General features: G+C 42.4%; 1 long non-coding RNA gene across 1 annotated transcript; it reads right to left on the bottom strand.

Moving 5' to 3' along the window:
* Window positions 1-767: 767 nt before the first annotated feature.
* On the bottom strand, window positions 768-3691 carry LOC142056423 (uncharacterized). The gene is made up of 3 exons (XR_012660330.1): window positions 3495-3691; window positions 1125-1312; window positions 768-992 (listed from the first exon to the last, which is right to left on the bottom strand). It is a non-coding gene; the product is annotated as an uncharacterized LOC142056423 (long non-coding RNA).
* Window positions 3692-13235: the final 9544 nt, after the last annotated feature.

Below are 13235 nucleotides of genomic sequence, written 5' to 3'. Positions count from 1 at the left end.
CACTTGTGAAATATCTAAGCTGATATTTAATACTATATTGACTAACTTGAATTAGTATATTGCCAATCTGCTGTTCACTCAATTCTGAGGGCGATTACAACCTCTATTTTAGATGAACCCCGATGTCATACAGGGATAGCCTAGGGCAACCGTGCAGTTTACACTGAGAGAGCTAACCTGTGTTGCAGACACTGGTTATTGGGGACACAAGGCAACTGCAGTCATCCCTTCAGCACAGTAGGCAAGGAGAAGTCTCAGCAGGGAAAGTGGTAGGGGCAGCTAACGTGTTGCTGCTTTCAGCTGCTTCCCTCTGTCTAGAAGTGTCAATGATGGAAATGCCTAGGCAAATATGTACCAGATGACTCATTGCTAAAGCTGTTAAAAAGTGACTGTGCAAGATTAGAGCAGTGACTAAGCAGGACTGGAGAGCTGTTTCAGACTCAGGCACTGAACTGCTTTCTCTAAATCTGTCATGTAGCTAGATTTTAAATAGTTCTAGATTTATGAAAATACTTAAAGAATGGTTTCGGTCAGGTTGTCTCTTGTATTTTCTGAAGTGTCTAGAATATTAGCAGTGCAACCGCTGTGCATGTGCAGGAATTGAATGAGGATTTGCCTTGTTTTTGTTCAGATAACTCATAGAGCAGTGCTTTTGTTAAATTGTCATAACATGTAGTTGAAATCAGAGCTATTCCTCATTATATTTGTTTACGTACTATTCAGCCATCGCTAGCATCTGGATTCATTGTGGTAACAAGCAGACTTACCTTTTTTCCCCTACCATACTGTGAGGTGAGGTAGGAAGATAGTTGTTTTACAAATTAATCTGATTTTTTATGTAGGATGCTTATGGCAGAACCAGGAATTGAATGCAGGTCGTAGTCCTCATAGGCATGCACTTTACCCACACTGCTGCTTTCCGTTTGGCACCTAGGCGGTGTTATATTTGTCTTAAATATGAGAAGTGATGACAATGACAGTCCACGTAAGGGCTACATAAATGAGAGGGAGAAAAAAAATGTAGCTACTGCTGCTATTTCAAGTGTTTAGAAGATTTTTATTATAGCTCTGGTCCACATGCAAAAATGCACCCAGAAAAAGTTGTAATTTTTTAATTATGTTACCTTTAATCAAGTGTAGATGTCATTTGTGTTTGGGTAGCATACACAGCCAAAGCCAGGAGCCAGTAGTTTTGCAGCTATGTGCTGGGCAGGTTTTACAATACCACTCCCCTCTCTCAGGATAACTTGTTATCACTTCACCCTGTGTCATTTCATATATTTCAGAAAGCCCAAGGCAGTGGTCAGTTAATCTGAAACGCGAAACACAAATAAAGAGTATATGGTATGTTGGGGAACTTTGTTTAAGGCACAGGTACCTGGTCCTGTAAAAAAAAAAAAAAAAAAGGAAAACTTTTAGCAGAATCTGTAAAACCAACAAAAAAGGATAAGTGTCTCTGTGCTCCTTAAAGTGATCTTACATCCAGACTGCAGAATATGGCTTTCTAGAAAATACTCGTCAGAAGTTTTACACTTAAAAAGAAGAATTTAGTGAACTTTGAAATTACAGCTAATCTTATCGGGAAATGTTTTCTTCTCAAAACACAAATGCAGAGCGAGGCCTAATTGTCTTCTGACTGGTAGTTATATATTGGCATTAGTGATACTAGATTTGATTTTGCACTGATACGAGAGTACGAATTGTTAATCTGCATTTCTCTTAATTTCCAGTTACCCTCGGTTCCCATCCTCAGACAGATACAGAACAAAGTCTCCAAGCAGACAGAATGTGTTTTTCTGGAGTAGATGAGTACATCTATTAACAAGGTTTAGAAAGCTTCAAGGCCAATGTAACAGCCAAGAAGATAAAGTAGAAACAGAATGATATGGTTATAGCTCCCATAATACACAAGTCTAGGGGAGAAGAAAAAAAGCCAAACCAAAACCCTAACCATGTACGGATGACAGCATCTGACCCTCACAACAGGATTTTGAACTGTGTTAGATGGTTAGTGCCCGACTCGTGCTGTACATCATGTTACTAACTCAGAGCAGAACAGAAAACGGCAAACCCAGTATGCCAAGCGTGAATTCCCCTAGAGGTAACCAAGAAACAAAAAATGACAATAGACATTTCTTCTGTCCTTCTTTTGAAGTTTGAGTCTTTCTCCAGAGTGGCAGAGGAATAATTTTTTTCATTTTAAGAATCTAGACTTTTCATGACGTTAGGCAATTTTCTGCCTTAAAAGGAAAAAATACCTTACGCAGGTGTAACTACTCTTACAAAGTGAGAAGGATCAAGTTTGAATTCTCTTAGTCATCCTCCAAAAGCCCTCTAAAAACTAAGTTTTGGGCAGTGTCTTCTTCAGTGCACTAGTGGTGTCTCCACGTACATCTTAAAAGAAAATGGTGATAGATACTTCATTGATCCAGGTGTCAATGAATGATGTGATGTGGAAACAAGCTCCTTGATCAAGCGCTTCAGAAGAGGATCCCAAGGCTTAATTACAGGAGCATGATCATATTCATAACTGCAAAGTGATTCCCAAGCTATTGTGATTCCACCATTTCGTGCCCTTTGAGCTTTGGCTACGTGATATTGCCTTCGTGCTAACTGTACGCAGCACTGAAGGAAGAAATGAGCCTGCAGCCCATCCCCCTGCAAACGCTAGTCGTTCTGGTCCTAAAAGACGCTGAAGTTGTGTTCTGAACGGCCATTTCTGAAATTTTGCTAATTTTAGTATACACAGATGTGACAGAAGGACAACTGGTCTTTGTTCAGGCAGGGGAAAGGAGTGTACCTGTGTCCTTGTAAAGTGTCACATAATACAGCTCATTTTTGCCTGTATTAAATTCTGAGGCCCTCATTGCATTTATTCAAGGAATACTGCGTATAGTACATATTTGCGTGGTTTAGTTATAGACAGTGTCTGAGATTCTACATTTTCTTAAAACTTTCTGCCTTGACTACTATCCATTCATACTCTAAACATACAGCTTTGGCTTTTTAAAATTAATCAAAGCTGCTTCAACATACAAAAGCGCAAACAAGTCTAAGTTAGAGACACGTTTGTCAACTTTGAAGTGGGCAAGACATCCGCATTCAGGAAAAAACCATTCAGTGTGTTCCCTTCAGCCTTTCCCTCCCACCCCCCACTCTGGAAAAAGAAAAATTATAAACAGTTTCAAAATACAGATTAGGAAAATAAACTGACTAGCCAGGCAAATAAATGTTACTGTTCCCTCTTCAGTATGCTGCAGTTTATTAATGTTCTTTACACCACTTCATCAACAGGAATTGCTCCTTTTTGAAGTGGTAATAGTTTTGTTCTCTGTGTAAGGTTGTCATTGTGCAATCTGGTATTTTTTCTAGTTCTGTTTTTAGAAAACAAGTATTAAATTAAGTACTTAAGCAAAATTGAGGTATACCTACTTGATCATGTTAGAATGTCAAAATAACAATATTAAATATTTAGAAAAGTCAGATTTACTTGCCTTATATGGGATTGGGATTTTTTTTCTTTTCACGTATTTCATGTAAGTATCAAAACTAATAAACATTAAGGCTGATGACTTGTTCTCTGCCGTTGTGAAGTCTACCACTCTAATCTCAAAAGCACTATTAAAATGGACAAAGGACAGACTTAAAGGATTTCCTGTGTCTCCCATAGGCACATTATGGTTTCATTTGCCTTAAAGAGAAATAATATACAAATGTTTATAATCTACATATAATAGTGATTTTACTAAGATAAAATTTTATGTGATCTTCTAATATTATTTGTCAGATGTTAAAAGTTAAGACTTACCATACGATGTGTGTAATTAAATCTTAGCCAGATAGCTAGGATTAGTTACATCATTGAGAAATGAATGTGTGTGTAAAAAGCTTCAGAGAGATCACATTGCTCCTTCATCACTTCAGTGCTTTTGCCGACAGTGATGTTAGTAAATCTGCAGTTTTCCTTCCTTATTCATGTAAAAAAGCTTAGACAAGAGATGGATTAGAAAATAGTTACACAGAATACTTCCATTCCCTATGTGAAATTTTCTTGCATTAAAAAGGAGCTTTCTGAATTTGCTTTATGATTTAAAAAGGCAAAAAAAACCCCACAATTCACTGAAAGAATGAAGAGGCTCTGATTTTCAGATATGTGGTTCACTCAGCACCTGATACAAAAAATGAGCTAAAAGCACTTTTTCAGATTTCTAGCAATTATAAAAAATGCATTGTTTTTTAAGCTTAAAAATACTACTTATTGAGTAGGTGTACGTGACAGAAATCAAGCGTATTTATGTGAAAGCAACATAGTCAGGATACCAGTTCTTTTCGGAGAGAGTATTCATTTGTAAAAGTTAGCTTTCTTCTTGGCAGTGTTGGAGAGGAATGTTGGATTTAATTTAAAATGATTAATGAGATTTTGTCAGACTCCCTGCCTTTACTACCACTGCAGTTTGTCAGCACAACAACCTGGGAAACCCGGACGCCACTCTGTCGCCCAAAACAGCTTTCCAGGAAAAAATAAACCTGAGTAACTGGTGCCAGGTACATGTCAATGGTATTGTCTTTCACTTGTTGAAAGTTTAACTCTAAGTTGGGACATTTACACATTCTGAGGAAGTGAAGCTCATTCGTTATTTCAGTAGTCTGGTTTTGACAGCGGACACCAGTATAAGCTTAAGTTTTCAGAGCAAGCGTAGCCTTTGTTAGTAACTTTATGGCAAGTGCGACAATCCATGCAGATGAGAAATTCTCTAAAGGAAAACAAAAATTACCAAAGCTTGTTCAGGTAAGTTTTTTCTGGAGAAAGACCACCTATGCAACCTGTCTGGGTTTTGGCTGTATTCCGCTAGGAGGATCTCGTCCTCCGAGCCCTGCGCGCGCACGTAGGCTGCCGAGTGGCAAGGAATGCTCTGGCGGACTCGAGGCAGAGGCATCTGTGTGCGCACGTGTGCTAATAGCCAAAACGTAACAAGTTCGCAATGCTTTTCATATGTAACCGTAACATAAGAAAACGAGCAATTTTTCTGAAATATAAGGTAGATATTGAAGATCATTTACTATTTGTCTTTTCCGCTTTCCCTGTGGAAATGTATCCTGTTGGGCCACAGCTTGAGCATTGTGTTCTCCTTACGCATGAACTACGCCAAAACTGAAAAGAAGACTTTAATTTCAAACGCAGCCTTCCCCTTCCAGCAAAATACACGTCTGCCTGCGCTGCACAAGGCTTTCTGCAGCCCCGTGACCCTGGATCAACAAACTGACCTTTCATTCACTCCTGTGGACCCCTTTGTACATCACTTCTATCCACTAACTCGGCAGGCCAAAAACCCTGTGAGGCTTCACAGAGATGTAGGAGGTGAACAAGATTTAGTACTGCTCTGCTGCTCCAGGCAGAACGTACTCCTTATGGGGCCTGATGCCGCAGGTATTCTCAGCATGACTTTCATCTTAGCTATTATGTGTTAAAAAAAAGTATTTTCACAACTGCTGTTTCCCTGTCTTCACATCCAGAATTCAGACTGATTGTCATAATTACTTGTCACACAACTGACGTCAAATGTATTTTTATAACTGGAGAACTTCTTAAGCTTACTTGCCTTCTGCAGCATTAATCACCTGCACGACAAAACAAGCGAGGAAATCACAGAACTGCTTTAAAAGTGCCAGAGAAGTGCATCTCCCAGTGCGCTGCTTAGTGACAATCAAGATCCTGCATTTTTTTCATATTAAATGTGACTTTCCTTTCCATATTCCACTTAGGAATTTATATCAATAAATATATTTGTTACTGTTCCATGCTGTCTAAAGTTTGACAGTACCGCTTCTGACTTGTACTAGCAAAAGCTAGTTTTGTTGGTTTCTTTTTTAAGCTGGAATAGCAGCAAAATTTACAGCATTTACACAACATTCATCTGTCACAGTAAAAATATGATAAAAAATGCTTGAATTTTTTTCCCTATATATAAGGTTCAGATATGTAATAAAATACAGAAGTCATATGATTAGTTTCAGCTTTTGTTAAAACTTTTTTCAGCTTTTTAAAAATATTATTTACTTTTCTTGGTATTAAGTGTTCACAATGTACATTGCACTGCATAACTATACCAAAAATCGCAGGACTTAAAGGCCTAATTTGAAGATTTAAATGGTACATAGACATTGTGCCGACTTCCTGTGTAAGTAGGTTTTATTTAAAATCATAAGGACCCTGAAATGTATTGAGAATTATTTTAAATAAGTAATATTTAGTAATATTAAGTTACATTGTTAAATCAAGATTTATGGTCTGGGGCTAAAGACACAAATTAGTAAAAGGGGGGGGAAAGCCAAAGGAAGACATTTTCTTTGATAAGACTTTTCATTAAAGATTTCGTTAAAACTAAAATTTTGTCAGTTTTAATGCGGATAAAGACAGAAGTTTTGAAGAGGTTTCTGTAAGAAGTTAGTGGTTTCTGTTAGAGGTTACCTGGTCCCAGCCATATTCATACCTCATCCCCCCCCTCTTTCCTGTGGTAACATAACAGCCTTCCTGCCCTGTCCAGCAAGTCTGCTCCTCTCCACAGCTGTCCGCAGCAGAGTCTTCCTTTGCAGCCTTCTCTTCTCTTCCCCTCAGATTAGTAAATGGACCGTGTGTAATCTCATTGTTTTAAAAATACAAAGTGTTCTGTGTAATTTCTTAACACTGGTTAAACAGAAAAAAAAACAAACTAGTAGTTAAGATGTACTCTCAGTGAGGGCTGATATTTTTTAAGTGCAGACAGTTGTTACATTCTACAAAAGAAGTCGAAAAGGAAGGCCATGTTGCCGATCATACAGTTTTATGTCAATAACGTCAATCTCATAATTATTCCAAAATCATCCTCAAATTAATTCCACAAGTGCTGATTAACAATCTTTAGTCTATTTTAGAAGTTGTTTACTACATACTTGAGCTAAGCAGAATTTTACATAGGATATGAGATAACACTTGGAGAGGCTTATCTGCATTATCCTTACAACACACTTAACAAGATACACCAGTATCTTGTTTACAGACAGTAAAATTCTGGCCACACCACTGTCAAAAGCAAATCAGTAACTCAAGGAAGCAGAGTTGGTGTTGCTGTACGCTTCTACGGGAGAACTTATCTTGGGCCGCATATCTCCGGGACACAGGGCTCTACCCACCCTGGGGACAGCGATGCACAGACATCAATATGATGGATACAAAATGTCCATTTATTTAGCTGCGTCACACGCTTATATAGCTCTTGCGCTTCCTGTTCCTGCCACTCCTATGGGGAGGAGTCTATCTTTCCGTCACATCCCGTGATCTTCCGGTCGCCGATCCCTGTCTATTCCCCTACATCTTGGGATGTCATTACGGTTTCGAAGAAGCGAAAGCTTAGAAGTTATCTCCAGTGCCTCACCTCCTGACAGACCTGTGGTCTCAGCACACTGTTCAGGCTGGTAAATGTCACTGCGTTAACAGTTGCGATACAGAAGTATTCTCAAACTTTTTTTGATAACCCATTCTCAATAAGGAAGAGAAACAAAAGCAGGTTGACTCTCTGGAGGCTTTATGCTTACTACAAGTAGTGCAAGTAGTACTGTTACTTAATAAAAGTAATGCTTTAGTCAAAAACCATTTAACCTCAGAGAAAAGAGAAATAGTAAAATTCAAGTCCCATGATGCACAGGAGATCAGTGAAATAAATAGCAGAGGCCCACCTGTACGGGCATAGCAGAATATTGGTCTAAAAGAAAAGATGTCTCAGTTGTAGTAAAATCTAGTTTTCACAAATGGTGACTGAAGTGCCTTTTTGGTTTCACCACCTTTGTAGCCAATTCTCAGGGTGCAGGTGTACCACATAATCTAGCAAAGGAGAATTTGTGTGTTCATAGGCTGATGAGTAATTATCTGTCTGCTCTGGCTGGCCCTTCAACAAACGGTCTTTGGTGAGTCAGTAGCGTTGTCTTTAGAAGAGCTTCCAGGGAGAGATTTGTCACTTGCTGTACCACAAAGTTTAGAAGGTATGCTCAAAGGCTGAAGAAGCCAGATTGGGTGGGTGGGTGGGAGTTTTATACTGTCAGGTATGTGTATTGTATGCTTCCCTTCCCCTTTCCTCCTTCTTCACTTTCTTCATTTCCAAAAAAGCTTGTTTATATCATTCTTGACAATAATTTATCTTGGGGGGGAAAAAAAAAGGCTGTGAATCTTTGAGGGTAAAAAAAATGTGTGAGCTTTCACAGTTTTTCCTTAACATTAAAATATCATTCCTGTGGTTGCCAAGATTTTTTGCTAATAAAGACTGCAAACTTAATGTGAGCCCAAACTGATCCACTGATACCTGAGAGCAAAGGAGAGTCACCTTACAGTTACCACCCGAGAGGGTTAGAACGTGGAACTGGTGTTACCGTTCTTATAAAAATATCACTTACATTGAAGTTAGTAAATATTTACAGAATCTTCACCTACTATTTTAATTATTGTTATTCATTTCATGTGCTATTTTAACTGGAAATTGTCAATTAATGCTTTTATCCCTCACTGTGTCAGTCTTACCTACCGCAGATCAAGACAAGTGTCTGTGAAAGGGCTTCATGATACACTGCTATGGAAAATAATACATCAGGTTCACAAGAACAAAGCTTTGCCTGATGAAGTGCTCACTTACATGGCGATAAGTATAAATTGTTATATAAAAATGAAAACGGCTTTTAAGCAAGCGAGTGATTCAATCCATTTTAAACACAAGTCCTTACAAGGGGGTCTTAGGTGGAAGCGGATGAATAACCCAATCCCTATTCTGCTGATGATACACATCTTCAAACATGTGCTTTTAAGTTCCTGAGAAGCCAATGAAACCAGCTTTCCATACTGTTTATGTCTGTAAGACCCAGCCAGCTTGGAAGGGCAGCACCAAAACCCATTCTCCTGACGAGAGCAGTACTTGGCTCAGGCTCCTTTTATGATTTAACAGATGACAAGCATGGGGTGAAAGTGAGTTTAATATCAAGTTTATTCTTGATAGAAAAACTTGCACACCAAATGCAGCAATTGCAGCAGAAGAAAAATATGCTTGACAGTGGCTCCATAGAGTCAATGCAGTCACCAGGTCTTTCCTGAGCAAAACCAACACTCTGGTCCCCAAATTTATGATCTTGTTAGGCAGGTTTCGCCAGCTGGGAGAAGCTCCCCTCCATACTCTCTGCCAAGGCACAGCTTCTGCTCTCTGAGCATTGCTCCTCCATGAGGCCAAAGCAGCCCAGGATTTCTCATCGTGCTCACTGTCCAGAAGAAGGGGCCAAAGTTTCGGGCCATGGCAACAGAAGAATGACACACACACACACACACCCCATTTCTGCAGCACCAGCCACTCCTCTGTTTCAGTGAAATTCCTAATTTACACCAGCTCCGAATCTGCCCTTCTCTTTTACATCCTGAAACTTGATTTTCTCCTACCTTGATATGTAACTGTTCTCTTTGCATTATTGGGATGCTTCAGCTCTGTTGTGCTCTTCATGCTATGGATTCCTTGTTCACAAATGTCCTTCTGCAAGCAAAATACCCTATGTCAGAAAGAGAGGGCACAAACTCCATGCTGTGCAGAGCTCTTATTATCAAAAGATCATTAAAAACAAACAAAAAAAATCCCCAGTGCATTTGCAAGGACCTATCCCTGGATACAAATATGTTTCAAATTAAAGTAAGACTAGAAATGACTGCAATGTCAAGAATACTTTGCTGACTAGAAAATCTGGTAAACTCATGTCTTTTCCAGATATATCTATTGCATTGTATTTTAAAATGACCAGGTTTCATGTTTTTCAGCCACATATTCCTGAAATTGTGTCCTTGACTGTAAGAATAATAGGATTCTATTTATTTTTTTTTTTTTAAGTTCTCGACTTGCTTAGACACCTTGTTTCTTTCTCTTTTCTAACATTTCCCTTGCTGGTATTAAAACATACAACATAACATAACTTCCTAACAATACCTCCTAGTTTTTCACTGTGATTTCCTGACAAAGTCGGGATCTTTTTAGATACAGTTTCTCTCAGAAGGGCTTATAGAAAAAAACAAAAAGTGTAAACAGTACAAAGTTGACAGGGTTTATATGTGTATATTTATGCCTTGTATATACCCTAGGCTCCTGGTCTGCTTGCCTGCCACTATGATTGATTGACTGCGTCCCGAAAGATGTTTATAAAAACCGGCAGGTCCCGTATTTGTACAGATCTGCAAACACCCAACGAACGCCAAGCGCCCGGAGATCTCGCTCTTGGCTCTATTCCTGCAGTCTCAGGTAGGAGCATTACTACGGCGGTGGTTATAGCTAACACCGCCGCCGAGCTACCCTTCCTCCTCCTCCTCCTCCCCCCTCCCCCCCCGGGGCTGCAGCGGAGCCCCCGCAGCCGGAGGGATTTGCGCGGTCGCCGGCCGCGGATAGCAGCGAAGGGAAGCGGCCCTCGGGGCTTGCGAGGGCGACGGGAGCAAATTCATCAGCTTGTCCTTGCCCAGGCTCCGAGGAGGCGGGGGGCGGCGAGAGCGGGGTCTTGGTGTTTCCTCCTCTGTTTCAGGAGGGTCCCCTGTCACCACAGGGTGACAGCCGGGTCACTTGGAGCAAAAATAAAATAATAAGATGAAAAAATAAGCTGCCCACAGATGAGGGAGCCTCCCTAATACTCTCTTTAGTTTAAATGCTTTCTTTATTTTAAAGCCCCGAGCCGAGATCCGCCCCGCCGGGCTCCACCTGCCAGGGCGCAGGGCCGGGAGGATGCCCCTGCCCTCACCGCCCCCCTCCCGGGGCTCTTTTCCATGTGGATCCCATTATCATCATTTGCTCCTAGTATAAAGGGGATTAAAGTGATTAGAATGAAAATAATTAAATGATCTTTCAATTTACTTCTTCGTGCTGGTTGCAAGGGGAAAGGGAGAGGGGGCTCTGCCTACAGTAACCGAAATAGGGCTTCTTTTCGAAGGGGTTTATCTCTAAAGGAAAGGAAGGGGGGGGGGGGGGGGGGCAGACACGACACACACACCCTCGCAACCGTCAACTCTTTTTCCAAACACTAGAGTAATGCTGGCCAGACCTTCGTCGTAACGTGACCCTACGGTTTTCAAAGGTGTTTTCCAACCTGTAATCGTTTGTTAAGTCTCAGCGTTGAATAACGAAAGCAAAATAAACACCAAAACGGCTGGGATGCTCTGGGCTTTTGTTGTTGTTTCGGAGGTGGGGCGGTGGAGAAAAAGTTTGGTGATTGGTTTGTTTGTTTGCTTGGGGTGTTTTCCTGCGACAGGCAAAACCTCTATATTTCGTCGTTTGGCATAAAGCCATAATCCTGATGAAAGGATTTAAAAATAACAGGAGGATTTTAATCTAACGAAAGGATAACCGTTTCTCTGGCCTCTTTCTAAACAAGTGACATAACTGCTTATATATGTACTGACACTATAGCTACGTTTCCGTTTCTGTATCTTTATTAATCTGTACTTCAGTCTTTAGTGCTTTCGTTTGCACGGATAAAATTAAGAGGTGAGAACCATGTCCGAGAAAATGTAAAAATTCAAAGGTTAATTAGTCACATGCGCCTTCGCTTTCTTCTTCTTCTTTTTTTTTTTTTTTTTTAAGTAACTTTAACATTAAAGAGCATTAATATATAGGGGCCCACCAGAGGAAATTCTCGTGGTAGATTTTCAATGGCAAAGGGCAGGAGCCTCCCCAAAGACAGCGGGAGCTGGGTTTATTGACACCCCGTCCGATTTTCCTAGCAGTGACCTCCCGCGAATCCCAGCCCTGCCATTGGAGCGGGCCGGGAGGCGGTGGGAAGGAGGGAAGGAAGGAGGGAAGGAAGGCAGGCAGGCAGGCAGGCAGGCCGGGATGCTGCCTCTCCCCCACGAAACCTCCCTCTGTCCCTACCCAGAGACGCCAAGTCACTGGAACCAGGCTATTACTTTTAAATGGGCAGAGGCGGCGACATCACCCACCCCTTCCCACCTGAATAACACAGAAGTAACTTCACATTTTAAAAGCCCTGCAAGGTCCAGTGCTGGTGGAGGTGGAGGAAGATGAGCCGGGGACGTTCGGGAACGGCGAGGCGTAATGCCTCCGCTACCTAGAAGGCACAGCGCCAGAGCGGGTAATTCCCTTTCCTAATTGCTTCGTTTGACAACAAGCAGATCAGAAAGAAAATCTTGCAGGAAGAACTTCGGGATCTGCGGGGGTGAATAACAGCCCTGTGCTCCCTGCACACGGGGAAACCCGAACCGGAGCCCCGCGGGCGCCCCGCTCGCAGCGCCTCCGAGCGCACCCGCCTGCCCCAGGCAGCGCCGCGCTTCCGTTTGGTTTAAAGGGCTCTTCTAAAGCTGAAAAAGTTGCCCTGCGGGGTGGTGTTGTTTTCTTTTTTTTCAAGTAGATCTGTCAGGGCGAAATTTAAGTATAGACATTCCTTTGATTCAACGAGGAGGGAAAACCCCGTTAGCTGTCAGAAGCTAATTTTCAGCTACTAGAGAAGTCACCGCCTTTAAATATTTTCCTTTCCTCTATAAAAGCTGTTGGCCTGCTCTCGTAGTTACTTAAAAGCCTATCCGGCAAATGGGAGCCTAAACCCGGCGCCGGTTCGGCAGCAACCGCCTCAGTAATTCCTCGTTGCGGCGCGGCGCCCCGTGCCCGGCGGGGCTCGCCCACGAGCGGTTTCTCCCCACGGCGGCGGTGGTTAATGCCAAACCCGCGGGCGCGGGCGGCTGCTCAGTCGTCGATAAAACCTCTCCTGCGGCTCGGCCGAGGCCGCTCCTCCGCCTGCCGTGACCGCCTAATGCCTCCTTTCCTGATCCGATTACCGCCCCGCTCCTGTTTGACTGTTTATGGACAATAAAAGCCCCCCGCGTGTCCCGCTGGGGGCCGCGGGACGTGGGCGGCCGCGGGGGCCCCGCCGCGCCGGGCGCGGAGCAGGTGGCCGCTCCGCCCCATTGTAATTTCCCCCCGTTTTAACGCAAAATAGGCAAACCCTCGGCTTTACTCCCACCTCCCCCAGCCCCTCCACTTCTTCACGGAAGAAACGCGAGGGGCAGCGCCTCCCCCCGTGGCATCGCCCGCAGCGGCCGGGGGCGAAGGAAGCCCCGGGCCGGGTCTTGGCTTTTCCTCCCCTGTTTGAGGAGGGTCCCCTGTCACCGCAGGGTGACGGCCGGGTCACTTGGAAAATAAAATAAAATGAAAAAGGAGGGGAAAAGAGAAAGAAAAACACCCCAA

Source organism: Phalacrocorax aristotelis, chromosome 4, assembly GCF_949628215.1.
Source record: "Phalacrocorax aristotelis chromosome 4, bGulAri2.1, whole genome shotgun sequence".
NCBI classification, from domain to species: domain Eukaryota; kingdom Metazoa; phylum Chordata; class Aves; order Suliformes; family Phalacrocoracidae; genus Phalacrocorax; species Phalacrocorax aristotelis.
This window is presented reverse-complemented; position numbering and strand designations above follow the sequence as displayed.